A 14,930-nucleotide genomic window follows, 5' to 3' on the forward strand; every position below is an offset into this window, starting at 1 on the left:
CACACACCAAGATAATCAAAATAATTGTTATTTTTGGTTCATGTACACATTCTTGGCAGTACCTGTCTCTAACCTTATGTCATTTGAATAATTTTCTTGAAGAATATATGTTTTCAATATTGTATTATTTTAAATTAAGTAAAGTTGCCTGCAATTTTCTTTAAAATTAAATTTTTTTATTAATAAGATTAAAATTGACTCTCTCCTATAGACTATGATATTTTTAGTTGAGAAATACTACCTATAGGTACTGAGGCTATTGATAAGAACAGAGAAATTCTGCTAAATAGAAGATATTCTCAATTCTAATTGTATTGAAATATGTAAATATTTTGGTCCAAGTGTTTTACCAGTTAAAAGACAAATGAAGCACTAGAACAGGAAAAAAAATAAATGGCAGTTGAAGAAATCTAAGAAAAAGATTCCATGGAGAAGAAAATTATGACCAAATACATCAACAGGAGTTTTTAAAAATTAATAAAACAATCATATCTTAACAACAAAAGTATAATTATGGTAGATATAAAAAGGTTTGGGGAAGACTTGGAGATTTCTTTCTCAATCTGGGCCATCTAGATTCGTTAAAGACATTCTAATCATTTTGATCCTTAAAGTGAAAAGATCTAGATTACTCTTGCTCCTAGAAGGCTACTTGGTCTTCCAACTTATTCCCAGCAACTTTTACCCCTGCTGGAGAGCATGAGAAAGATGCATAATCCAAGCCAAAATAATAATAGTTATATTCTTCCCCCAAACAACTGGGGAAGCATTATTGACTTATTTAAAAGGCTATCCAAGTGGTTTTTCACAGACCAAAGTCTATCTGCTACAAGAAACCTTCCTAGAGGTGCCTCGTGGCTCAGTCAGATTAAGCATCTGACTTCAGCTCAGGTCATGATCTCACCATCTGTGAGTTTGAGCCCCAGGTTCAGCTCTGTGCTGACAGCTCAGAGTTTGGAGCCTGCTTCAGATTCTGCGTCTACCTTTCTCTCTGCCTCTCCCCCACTTATACTCTGTCTCTCTCTGTCTCTTAAAATGAATAAACATTAAAAAAAAATTTTTTTCAAAAAAAAAGGAAAGAAACCTTCCTAAATTCACTGATAGAACAGCTAGCTACTTTTAAATGGAAATTTTCTCATTTTCCCTCCTTAAATTAAGTCCTACCTCACCCAGCCACTCCCCCCATTGTTATCTTTAGCACCAACACTGTGATTAATAACAGGCAAGAAGAAATGATTAGATGTGCACCCAAAAATAAAGTCTGAGAAAAGTGCGTGAATTTGCAGTGTTTTTCCAAAGATTTTTCTCAGCATTAAAAACGAACCTGAAAATTTACTTATCTTGTTGTTTCTCTCCAAATTAGGAAAGATTTCACATGCTTTTAAAAAATACTGATGTTGGGGAGCACATGTGAAAAGTAAAACTTTTGAGGAGACAGGAGTAAAAAGAGAAAAATGTATACAAATTAAAAAGCCAAAATGGAAAATACATTCCTGTGGGTATATTTTAAGTACCTATAACAAATAGACTCTAAAATTCAATGGCCCAAACAAAGTGAAATGTTATTTCTTCCTTAGTTCAAGGTCCAGGGGTGAGCCCTTCAGGCCTGGCAGGGAAGCTCTTTCCCTACAGAGACCTCTAGATATTCTTCTAACACCTAGGATGTTGTCTGCATTGGACAAGGTTCGATCTAGTCCAAATTCCATCTTGTAAGAATGGAGAAAGAGATGAGGTGCAGGCTGGCAATTTCTTCTTTAAATCATGTTTTTGGAAGTTGTACTTAACACTTTTGTTATGAGATAGCTAATGCCACAGATATGGCATATGACATATATGTATACACATATATATACACATGCAAATAACACACTAAATATGCAATATAGATATAGACATTATATATACATATATTTAAACCGTCTGACAGTGCAATGACACAACTAAAATCAGACTGTCGCAAAAACATCTGAGTGTTTTTATAAAAAATACACTTAAACTCTGTCAGATTAACATTACTTAGCCACCTCTAATCCTTCTTACTTTGGCCTACCACCATTTTGACTGTTTTACAGATTTTTGCATTGTAACCCAAATTGAACAGGAATAAGTCAGTCATATTTTCCTTGAGTAACTATCCTGTTACATAGGAGTACTAACAGTACTTCTCAGAGAGTAAAACGTCAGTACCTTTGGGGAGACTGATGAAAGAGTGGATGGATGGATGGTAAGTATTCCTTTAGGAGCCAAATTCCAATTTTTACCTGAAATTCCCTTTATGTAATATCTTTCCTACACAACTACAGATGAACTAGTCTAAAATGAAAATTGGGACTAGTGTAAAATACTTACACTAAATGAATTAGGAAACACTACATTGAACAAGAAATCATAGATAATTAAATATGCTGCTTAAATCTCTTACGAAAAATACATAAAGTCATTACTAGAAGACATCTGCACTACAATTTTAAGATATTCTACTCTGTGGTATAAATCTATATTAAAGTGCACATTTCAAAGCAAAATTCCTCTGATGCCCTTGTAGCCCACATAACACATTCATACTCTCAGCATATTCCATATGTTGTTTTGTAAAATTACATATGTAGTTCTACTAATACAAGGCCAAATAAACCAACTCAATGGATTGAGAGGAAAGTAATTCAGCCAATCTTTAATTTTTCTCTAGTTCTGCTACAGAAGCATCTTAGCATCTGCCATTTAAACAAAAAGAAAAAAAAAAAAACAGATTCTTTGAGACTGCCTCTCATTCCAGACAAATTAATTGTAAGCCTCCTTTAGAATAACAATAAGTTGTGGAATGAAGATTAGCTACTATTGAAAAGGTATCTTTGCCCGAAAAAGTTAGAATCAAATTCAAATACTCATCCTGGGTTACTATAGAATGGTCCCTAGAAGCAACAGCTTTCTGCTTTGTTCCTTAGCTAACTGGAGCCCTTGTGCCTGCTGGGCCCCAGATTGGATGGGGATCTTCTGCTTCTCCGCTGGTGCCCAGCCTTTATCATCAGTCTGCATAGAAATATTTTTAACTTAATTCATTGTCCTTTTAAACACCTTGAGCAGAGGATCTGGAACTGGGCTCTAGAACCAGGAAGTGAGCCAAGGTGACATTGCTTCTTATGGTTAACCTGCATTACAATTTCCCTGAGTTCTGGTAAACAGGAATTGACATATTTAGCAACACTAAGCAATCAACAAATTTTATCGTGGTCAAATGTGCAACCTGATGCAGGTGCAATGGAGAATACAATTAAAATAGCACCAACCCTTAAGGAAGTTATAAATTAATTGAAATAAGGAAGGGAGAAAATATTTAGTAGTATAATGGAGCATATGATATTTTAGGAATTCAGACACAGGAAAGACCACTGTGCACAAGACCATTCAAGGAAGTCTCCATAGTAGAAATGCAATGGAGATGGCAGATTCTAATAAGGCAGAGAGGAAAGTGGAAAGAAATTCTTTTTTAAAAAGTTGGGAGGAGGGTATTCTAATCAAATTCTTTAGCCATCTTCCTTAAAACTCATCCACAATAATAATGTCAGTTAACATTTACTGAATTCTTACTCTGTGCCAGGCATTCTACAAGGATTATTTCATTTGAACTCAAGACACACTTCTAATCTGGATGCCAAGATAATTTTATTGATAAGGATACTGATACATAGATCAGTTTATTAATTCATTTAAGGTGACAAAGCTAATAAATGGCAGAGACAGAGTACAAACCTTGTCTGACTCTGGAATTTGCATGCTTAACACTGTAACATAATAGAACTTTTTCAGTGTTATTGGACTTCGCCCCTTCCATCTCACTTCTACTGCCAGTGATGACCTTGTAGGCCCTTATCACACCCCACATGAACTGCTATTACTGCCTACTTAAAGTATGGCTTCCCTAATTGTACTATCTGTCTGTCCACTTAATCCTTCATAATATCTACCCCATGTTTTGACCATTCACTGCCTATTCAAAACCTTTTAGGGACTCCCACTGCTTTAAACACACACACACACACACACACACACACACACACACACACAATTAAATAACTTTTTAAATGTTTTTATAACCCCAATTTACCTTTCTACATTTTCCCCTTCCCACTATTAATTCTGCTTCCTATCAGATTTGTCTATGTTCTTGCTTGTCTTTCCCACTAGATTTCCAATTACTTAAGGACAGAAGCACTAACTTTTCTTTTTTCTTCTTTAGTTTCTAGTGAAATCCCAAGTATATAGTAGACACTGAATAAACATTTATTTGAGTTTTGCTGAGTCAGCCTGTTGTGAGCACAGCAAGTGGCCTATGTTGACTGGAGCAGGTGGGATATGGAGGGAACAGTGACACAAGTGGCAAGGTAGGTAGGCCAGATTGTGGGGGCACCTTGAATACCAGTGTGAGAAGTCTGGATATTAATCTGAAATGCTCTTTGTGCTGAAACATGTTCTGAGGTATACAGCAAGGTATAAAAACAAATTTCATTGTTTTGCTCCCACTGCACCAATTCTTTCTTTCTTAATACAAACATGGGCAAGCATTTTGCACAACACCTGAGGAAAATCATCTGCCTGCACCTTTCAGGAGAAGCAGTTCTCAATGTCATTCCATGTCATTATCACAACTTCCCAAATTGTTCTATTCTTTCAGTGTCTGAAAGCGGTTGCTCCTATGGGTATCAATGCCTCATTTAAGAAGGTACAACAGACTGCCATTAGTAGCATAACTGGACATGTTAAAGCATGACATCTCCATCACCTGAAAGTGCATGGGGAAACCAAGCTGAACCAAGCCACGGCTCGCTGGCAGTGGTAGCTTGTTCTGGAGCATTGACTTCAGACTTATTAGCACCTGTCACTTGCAGTCTCCATTGCTAATAAAATTATACCTATGATATCACAGAGTCACATCAAGAGGTTAGAGTTACCCTCTCTTGAGGAAGTAGGATGCCCTGGTATCTACCATCTGACAATAGGATCTCTCCTGCTAGTGTCCTGGCTAAGGTCACAATCCTAATATTGATGGAACTGCTTCTGTTGAGGTTCTTTAGCCATAAAATAGGAAACAATACATATCAAAGATACCTGACAGTTTTTATTTTGTTTTTGTTTTAGGGCAGATGGAGTTCTAACTGATATAATAGATACCAAAAAACGTTAAGTATAAACCAAGATTCAACATAAGGAAGTGATTTTTTATAACCAGTTTCTATAAAAACTATCAATCAGAGTTTGAAGATTCAAACAAAGTTACAACATTAAGGCTTTAATACTCCTACCACCCTTTTCAGTCTCTTTCTGCTGGACAAATCATTGCAGGGTCTATGAAAACATAGCCTGATGCCATCTGGAAACTTCTAAAGTCCTTTAACTTATTGTTATAACATTTTTTATCTTTCAAAAATGTAGTGAGGCAAATTTATACAGTGACTAGGGCTCAGGATTGAGCATAAGCCATCATGAGGATTGGGCATTGTGTTCAGGAAGACAACTTCTCCAGGTCTCAAGGTTTTTATTGGTAAATAAGGAAGATACTAAAATCACTGCAAAAGTCTCTGCTATGAGGCACAATGACTTTGTGATAGCAAATTTCTCAAAACAGACCTCAGGAAAGAAGAATGGCAGATATTTGGTGATAGTCTCATCATTACACACATGGATTTTGTTTGTTTCACTGACAGTTCTTAAAGAATAAGGTAAAGTCTCTGCTCTCAAAAGGTTTATAACCTATAAGAAGGAAAAGGTAAAAGCATTTAATATAATGCAAAATTTAGTAAAGCACTATTAGAGGTTCAAAAGAGGGAAGAAATACAGTCAAGTGAAATAAATGGATAACATGTTACTAAAGTGTTAACATGTGATTTGAAGATTGAAGGATCAATAGTCTTCGTCACTGATAGAAGTTAGGTGGAGGGGAGGGGTAAGAAAATCTCAGAAGCACACAACCGCAAAGGAAAATCACTCAGTAATCTACGGATGAGAATGAATGTGAAATCATAGGGCATTTGATGACAAACCTGAGTGGTACTATAAGGCATAGTCAATGTGTGCACAGGGATGTGGTAGATTAGAATTAAGATAGGCTAGAGGTGCCTGGGTGGCTCAGTCAATTAAACGTCCAACACTTGGTTTCAGCTCAGGTCATGATCTCACAGTTCATGTGTTCAAGCCTCGCATTGAGCTCTGCACTGACAGGATGGAGCCTGCTTGGGATTCTCTGTCTCCCTCTTTCTCTGCCCCTCCTCCACTCACTCTTTTCCTGTCCCCCTCGGCCCCTTCCCTGCTCTCTTTTTCTTTCTCAAAACAAACGAACAAACAAACAAACATTAAAAAATGAATTAAGATAGGCTAGGACAAAGAATAGAGAGTCTTGAATGCCAGACACAACAGTCCAGAAGTAATAAGGATCCATGGTAGATTTCTGAACAAGGGAATGAAATGAAAAGTTCAAAACTGAACTTTAAACTGGTATCAACTGAAGAGTGAATAAGAGACATTAATGAGGAACCTTACCCAGATGAGAAGGGACAAGATATAGATTTGGCTCCAGAGATGAGAACAGAAAGGAAATGAAGGGAGGGACATTCTATAGCTCAAAATGTTCAGTTTTATAAATGTGCCTACCAAATACTAGATACCTGGGACCAAGGTGTGTAATATAATGATGATATCCTCTGGCTTATTGGTTAAAAGGATGGTCTCTGGAAGTTGAAACCTGGTTTCATAGCTTATAAGCTGTGTGACCCTAGGCAGGTTGCTTAATTTCTCTGTGCCTTAGTTTCCTCATCTGTTAAATGTGGATAGTTAGTAACATTACTCATAGCATTATTATGAAGATTAAATGAGTTAATATAAAGCACTCAAAACATTGTCTGTCATGTAAGGGTCTAATATATAGCTATTTCTACTTCCACATAGAATTACACAAAATAAATTGATTTCAGAAAGAGGAATTTTGGTTAAGTAGAGGAAAGAAATTTCAAATAGCAAAAAAAAAAAAAAGAATCTCCTTTAAAAGTGTTTTTTAAGAATCCATCTACAAATATTAGCTCAGCTCAAGGTTGAATACAAGCAAATAGAGGCTTCATCTAATCTAATAATTTAAAGACATGTTATTTCTCAGAGGAATGGATGTCTCATGGCAGAAGAACAAATTATATATTTTATATTAAATCAATAATAAGAGTTCATAGTTATAATAATTCAGTCTATTCTGCATTACTTGATCAATGATGGAAATAGAAAATATAAGAATAATACTACTTTATCCACGACTATCTAGTTTTTGTAAACTGTCTTTTCTCATTAAACAAGAAAGATCTTTCACAACTAAAAATTAAATGTGCTATTCATTGGATATGTAACATTTCAAATGTTTTCTCTCTTGCGCCCCATACTACGCTGACTGGGCTGCCTCTTGCCAATCCTTGAAAGTTTCTATTTTACTCAGAGAACCCAGAAAATTAGGAGTAATGAAGATTCCCAACGTTTAATATTGGGGCTTTATGATTTTAAACAATAAACTAGCTAAGAGTTTACATGTACTCTTCCTTTGTGTCTGAAACTACTGATAGATTGTCAGGAGCATCATTATCAAAGCTGTTTCATTGTGTCAGCATTTATTTTAGCTTTTGTTGTCAAAGATTATCCAATTCAATCTGAACACTTCTTAGTCACCAATCTCTTCTGGAAACCTTCAGTGCTGAAACAGATTTCCTAAGCAGGATGGAGTTAAATAAAATACTCGTTTTCTAGGATTTGGAACATTTGTCCTAATTTCACACCTTATGCTGCAGCTCAGTTAGTGCTTGAAAGGCAAAGGATGCAGCCAGAAAGCAAATTCCAATATCACCTCTTCTTTTCCATTACTCCTTTTGAGCCCATTCAATAAGGGAGGATGTACTGATTCACCTATTTCCTTGGCAGTCAAGCACTGTTTGGAAAAAGTTAAAACCAGAGACCTGGGAACAGATGCTCGATTTACATTCAAACACTGTTTCAAATCTTGTCTACTATCATTTCTAGAAGCCCTTTTATTGTTTAAAAAATAATCCCTCAAATAGCTTCAGTGATGGAAAGCAATTTATTCACACAGCACATTTATTAAGCACCTACTATATGTATACCACTGAAATCAATATAAATTGGGGAAGAGCAAGTTGAATAGATTATACAAAGATAGCCAATAAGAAGATATTGTTTCTAGAAGTTCAGAATCAAGTTGAAAATATAAACAGGAGTACATGGACTATACACCCTTAGAAAATTATGGATCACAAATTTTCACTTCAGATTCATTTCTGTTTTTCAGATACACTGAGATGCTTAAATTTAAAATCATCTTTCATTAAGGGTAGAGAGTAATGCTTGAATTCTTTATTAGAAACTGGGTAAAAAGACCATAGAGAGTACTGTGAATGAAGGCACCAGATATAAGCAAAATAAAGGGATCTCTCCTAGTGCAGGCATACTTTGGATATATTGTAGGTTTGGTGCCAGACCACTGCAATAGGGCAAATATTTCAATAAAGTAAGTCAGATGAAGTTTTTGGTTTCCCAGTGCAGAGAAAAGTTATACTGACACTATACTGTAGTCTATTAAGTGTGCAATAGCATTGTCTGGAAAACAATGTCCATATCTTAATTTCAAAATACTTCATTGCTGGGGTGCTTTGGTGGCTCCGTCAGTTGAGCATCCAACTTCATCTCAGATCATGATCTCACAGTACATGGGTTCGAGCCCTGTGTTGAGCTCTATGCTGACAACTTAGAGCCTGGAGCCTGCTTCAAATTCTGTGTCTCCTTCTCTGCCCCTCTCCTACTCATGCTCTGTCTCTCTTTCTTTAAAAAATAAACATTAAAACAATTTTTAAAAATATTTCATTGCTAAAAACTGCTAATCATCATCTGAGCTTTCATCAAGCAATAAATCTTCTTGCTGGTGGAGGGTCTTGCCTTCATATTGATGGTTGCTGACTGATCAAGGTGGTAGTTCCTGAAGGATGGGGTGGCCACAGCAATTCCTTTCTTTTTTTAAAAAATCAATTCCAGAGTAGTTAACAGTGTTATATTAGTGTCAGGTGTACAATATAGTGATTCAACAGTTCCATATATTACTCAGTGCTCATCAGTATAGGTGTACCCCTAATCCCTTTCACCTATTTTGCCCATGCATACACATCCCCTACTTAAGAGTCTGTTTTATGGTTTGCCTCTTTTTTCCCCTTTGTTTGTTTGTTTTGTTTTTTAAATTCCACATATGGATGTAATCATCTAGTATTTATTTGCCTTTCTCTGACCAGCTTATTTTGCTTAGCATGATACTATCTAATCCATCCATGTTGTTACAAATGGTAAAATTTCATTCTTTTTTATGGCTGAATAATGATCCTCTGTGTGTGTGTGTGTGTGTGTGTGTGTGTGTGTGTGTGTGTGTGTCTGCACACACATACAACTTCTTTATCCATTTATCTATCAATGTATACTTTTGCAGTTTCCATAATCTGGTAATTGTAAATAAGGCTGCAATAAAATAGAGATACATATAGCCCTTCAAATTAGTGTTTTTATATTCTTTGGGTAAATATTCAGTAGTGCGGTTACCAGATTGTAGGGTAGTTCTTTTTTTAACTTTTTGAGGAACCTCCATACTGTTTTCCACAGTGGCTGCACCAGTTTGTATTCCCACCAAGAGTGCATGGAGTTTTTTTTTTACATCCTTGCCAACACATGTTGTTTCTCGAGTTTTTTATTTCAGCCATTCTGATAGTTGCAAGCTGATAGCTCACTGTGATTTTGATTTACACTTCCCTGATGATGAGTGATGCTGAGCATCTTTTCATGTTGTCTTCTTTGGAGAAAAGTCTGTTCATGTCTTCTACCTATTTTAATAAGATTATTTGTTGTTCGTTCGTCTTGGTGTTGAGTTGTATAAGTTCTTTATATATTTTGGATGCTAACCCTTTATCAGATATGTCATTTGCAAGTATCTTCCCCCTTCAGTAGGTTTCCTTTTAGTTTTACTGTTTCCCTTGCCCTACATAAGCTTTTTATTTTGATGTAGTCCTAATAGTTTTTTTTGGTTTTATTTTCCTTGCCTCAAGAGACATACCTAGAAAGATGCTGTGATAGCCAATGTCAGAGATATTACTGCTTGTGCTCTCTTCTAGTATTTTTGTGTTTTCATGTCTCGCTTGGAGATACTTAATCTATTTTGAGTTTACTTTTATGTGTGGCATAAGAAAGTGATTCAGTTTCATTCTTTTGCATGCAGCTGTCCAGTTTCCCAAACACTATTTTTGCAGAGAGCTGAGGAAACTTCTTAAAATGAAACAACAATGAAGTTGGTACATTGATTGACTCTCCTTTCATGAAAAATTTCTCTGAAGCATATGATACTGTGTGATAGCATTGTGCCCACAGTAGAACTTCTTTCAAAACTGGAGTCAATCCTCTCCAACCCTGCTGCTGCTTTATCAACTAAATTTATGCAATGTTCTAAATATTTTGTTGTCATTTCAACAATCTTCACAGCACTTTCACCAAGAGTAGATTCTATCTCAAGGAAACTTTTTTTTTGCTCATCAATAAGAAGCAACTCCTCATCTGTTAAAAATTTAATGATGGGATGCCTGGGTGGCTCAGTTGGTTAAACCTCTGACTCTTGATCTTGGCTCAGGATATGATCTCAGGTCAGGAGATAAAGCCCTGTATCAGGCTCTGCACTTGGTGTGGAACCTACTTTAAATACATATGTACATACATACATACATACATACATACATAAACAATAAAAGTTTTATCATGAGATTGCAGCAGCTCAGTCACATCTTCAGATTCCATTCCTAATTCTAGCTTCCTTGCTATTTCTACCACATTTGCAGCTAGTTCTTCCACTGAAGTCTTGAACCCCTCAAAGTCATCCATGAGGGTAGGAATCAACTTCTTCCAGACTCCTATTCCTGTTGATACTTTGACCTCTCCTCATGAGCCACAAACGTTCTTAAAGACATGTAGAATGGTGAATCCTTTCCAGAAGGTTTTCAATTTATTTTGCCCAGATTCAACAGAGAATCTTTGGCATCTTTAGCCATACAAAATATACATTTTTTAATTTTTTATTTATTTTGAGAGAGAGAGTGCAAGTGGGGGAGGGGCAGAGAGAGTGGGGGACAGAGGGCTCTACTGACAGTCTGATAGCAGGGAGACCTATGTGGGGCTTGAACTCAAAAACTGAAATATCATTACCCGAGCTAAAGTCAGATGCTCAACTGACTCAGCCATCCGGGTGCCCCACAAAATGTATTTCTTAAATAATAAGACTTGAAAGTCAAATTACTCCTTGATCCACAGGCTGCAGAATGAATGTTACATTAGCAGGCGTGAAAACAACATTAATCTCAGTGTACATCTCCATCAGAGCTCTTGGCTAAGTAACTAAGTGCACTGTCAATAAGAAGTAATATTTTTAAAGGAATTTTTTTGTCTCAGCAATAGGTATCAACAATGGGCTTAAAATATTCAGTAAACCATGGCTTTGTTGTTCCATTAATAAGGCACAGGCAGAGTCTATTTAGAATAATTCTTAAAGGTCCTAGGATTTTCAGAATGGGACACAAACATTGTCTTGAACTTAAAGTCACCAGCTGCTTTAGGCCCTAACAAGAGTTAGCCTGTCCTTTGAAGTTTTGAAGCCAGGCATTGACTTCTCCCTCCAGCTATAAAAGTCCTAGATGGCATCTTCCTCTGATACAAGGCTGGGTTTTTTTCTACATTGAAAATTTGTTTAATGTAGCTACCTTCATGAATTATCTTAGCTAGATCTTCTGGATGACTTTCTGCAGCTTCTCCATCAGCACTTGCTGTTACACCTTGCACTTTTATTCTGTGGAGTTGTCTTCTTTTCTGAAACCTCATGAACCAATCTCTGCTAGCTTCAAACTTCTCTTCTGCAGCTTCCTCACCTCTGTCAGTCTTCATAGAACTGAAGAGTTAGGGCCTTGCTCTGGATCAGGCTTTGGGTTAAGGTATTGGTGTAGCTGGTTTGATCTCCTATACAGACCACAAAACCTTTCTCCACATCAACAACAAGGCTGTTTTGTTTCTTACTATTTATGCATTCACTGGAGTAGCACTTTTAATTTCTGAGAACTTTTCCTTTGCATTCACAACTTAGCTAACTGGCACAAGGCACCAAGCTTTAATCCTGTCTCAGCTTTTGATGTACCTTCTTCACTAAGCTTAATCATTTCTGGGTTTTTTATTTAAAGTGAGAAACTTGCAACACTTCTTTTCACTCAATACTTAGAGGCCATTGTCAGATTATTAAGTGGCCTAATGTCATTAAATCTCAGGGAACAGTGAGGAGAGGGAGAAAGACTAGGGAATAGCAGGTCAGAGAGCAATCAAAACACATCTATTATTGATTAAGCTCACTGTCTTACATTGATTCAGTTCATGGTGCCCCAATACAATTACAATAGTAACTAATTACTCATCACCACAACAAATATAATGATAATGGAGAAGTTTGAAGTATTGAAGAATTACCAAAATGTGACACAGAGACATGAAGTAAGCAAACACTGTTGGAAAAAATGGTACAGGCTTGCTGGATGCAAGGTTGCCACAAACCTTCAATTTACAAAAAATTCAGTATCTGCAGAGAACAATAAAATGAGGCTTGCCTGTAAATATCAGAAATCTCAAAGATTAAATAAAATTTATTTGAATAAACAATGGTTATGTTACTTGCTAATTTGCATTTAGACACATTTGAAACATTCCTTTTTTCAACTTGCCAAAATTCAATTTGATGTGTATTGTCTCTACCTTTATTTAGTCTATCTATCGTTTATCTATCTATCTACCAATCTATCTATCTATCACCTATCTACACACATATAAAAACTTCAATCCTTCCTCCATCACTGACTAAGAAAAATCAGTATCTGCCTTGTGCAAACATTGATCAATTGTTTGAGTTGAGTTTTCACAGCTAAATTCCTCTGTACTCTGTATCTCGGTTTCCCAAGTGTAGGTTGAGCCCAAAGGGAAACTGCATGGAAGTGAGTCCAAAGAGCTGATGGGTCACAGGCAAGATCCTTAGTGACTTGGCACATGAGGTGTTTTTAAAATCTACAAATGTGGAACACATATCTGACATTTCTACATTAAAACAGAGGAAATAAAAATGTACAAGTTGTTTATTGAATTCCTCATTTGTCCTTTACCATATTCTCATTGGACCTAGTTTAGTTTATTTAACATACTTTTGGGGTAGACCAGAAACTAGTGCTATAAGCATGCTGGCATAATTAGCATAAGGGGTGAAAAAATGGGCTGGAGTCAGATTTCCTAGGCTTAGACCCTGGTTCTGTCACTTACCAGCCATATATGCTGGAACAATTTTCTTCACCTCTCTGTGTCTTAGTTTCCTCATCTGCATCAGGGAAATAATGGTATCAAGCTCATGAGGCTGCTGGGAAGATTAACTGAGCTGATATATGTGAAGGATTTAGAACACTGCCTGTAGCGTTCTAAGCACCTTTAAGGTTTTGCTCTTGCAATATTATTGTTCCTTAAAATAAAATCAGGAAACCCTACTGCATCTTCCTATTCCCATAAGCACTTTATCAGAGCTAAAAAATTTAAAAAAGCACCTCAGGAGAAAAGAGTAGAATGTCTCCTGATTTTTAAGCACAAAAGTAACTGTTTTTTTAATATCCAATTTCTATGACCTAATCAGTCGCCAATATTTCTCTTAATTATGATTCAAATGAAGTCTGCTTCAGTAGTCTCAACTTTGCAAAGTGTTAACAAAGGGAATAGAAAGCTCGGTGCTAAGGAAACTTTCACTCTTATTTAAGTAATAGTTGATTTTGACTATTAATATTTAAAATTCTCTATAAAATTATGTTTCCCTTTTCTCCTTTCTTCCATCACTATTTATAAATAACTAGAAAAATTTAGCACTCTTCCTCTAAAATCTAAACATAAAATCTTTTTCATAAAAAACAACAGGTTAATCCTGGCTTTGGAATCAGACAAATTATATTAAAATGCATATCCTGTGATTCATTCAAAAGCTGAATATAGCAATATAAATCCTATAAAGCCACATGGATTTTAAATCAAGGCAAAAAAAGTAAATCAAACCTGAAATGAATGGATTAGCAGAAACAAGAGTGCTACTGTAATATTCCTTTGTATTGAGTAATAGAGAAGCAGATTTTATCAAATCTTGCTTTCTAATTCCCATCTGGAAAAGCCTTGCTCTGGAAATGAACAGGTTTGAAGGAATGCCTTTGACATCTGTAAAGTTAAAAAGCATCAATAATTGGAATGGGCTTAATCCCCCATTCAACAGCAGGTACTTTATGTACAATCATAAGAAGTGATGAAAGTCAGACACAGATGTACAAATTGTTAGATTTAATCAGATCGATCCTCTACCCCTAGTTAAGTCTACTCTGCTGTAGCTTCCACTTAACCTGGACTAACTGATGGCTGGATATATAAAGAATAAAGCCAGGTCAAAAATCAGATGTGAGGTGTCATTCAATAACTTATTTTAATTCCATAAACCACCAAGAACAGAAAGCTTTTCCACTGGTAGTTTTGCATGTATCACTGTGCATAATTATTCTATATTAAATTGTGTCTGAGAAATGGGTGTAGTGTTTGCCCCTTTGAGATTCTGAAACGGGAGGAAGAAACTGTGTGTCAAAGAAGAATAATGGTGATAGAATGCCCACACTAAAGAGAGGAAGTAGACAAGGGATTTGGTGGTTTAAAACACTGGCTATTTATGATGCCTAAAATGTTCTTTGGAGTAGCATGCACATTTAGTTGCTCTGAAATCTATTCTGTGTTCACAGCTGCAGCTGTTAACTGCTTGTGTCTTTTCC

General features: G+C 36.1%; 1 pseudogene; it reads right to left on the reverse strand.

Annotated features, from left to right (window-relative positions):
* Nucleotides 1-8,939: 8,939 nt before the first annotated feature.
* LOC115301717 lies at nt 8,940-12,269 on the reverse strand (annotated as a pseudogene).
* Between the last annotated feature and the right edge of the window lie 2,661 nt (nt 12,270-14,930).

This window comes from Suricata suricatta, chromosome 1, assembly GCF_006229205.1.
Source record: "Suricata suricatta isolate VVHF042 chromosome 1, meerkat_22Aug2017_6uvM2_HiC, whole genome shotgun sequence".
Lineage (NCBI taxonomy): Eukaryota > Metazoa > Chordata > Mammalia > Carnivora > Herpestidae > Suricata > Suricata suricatta.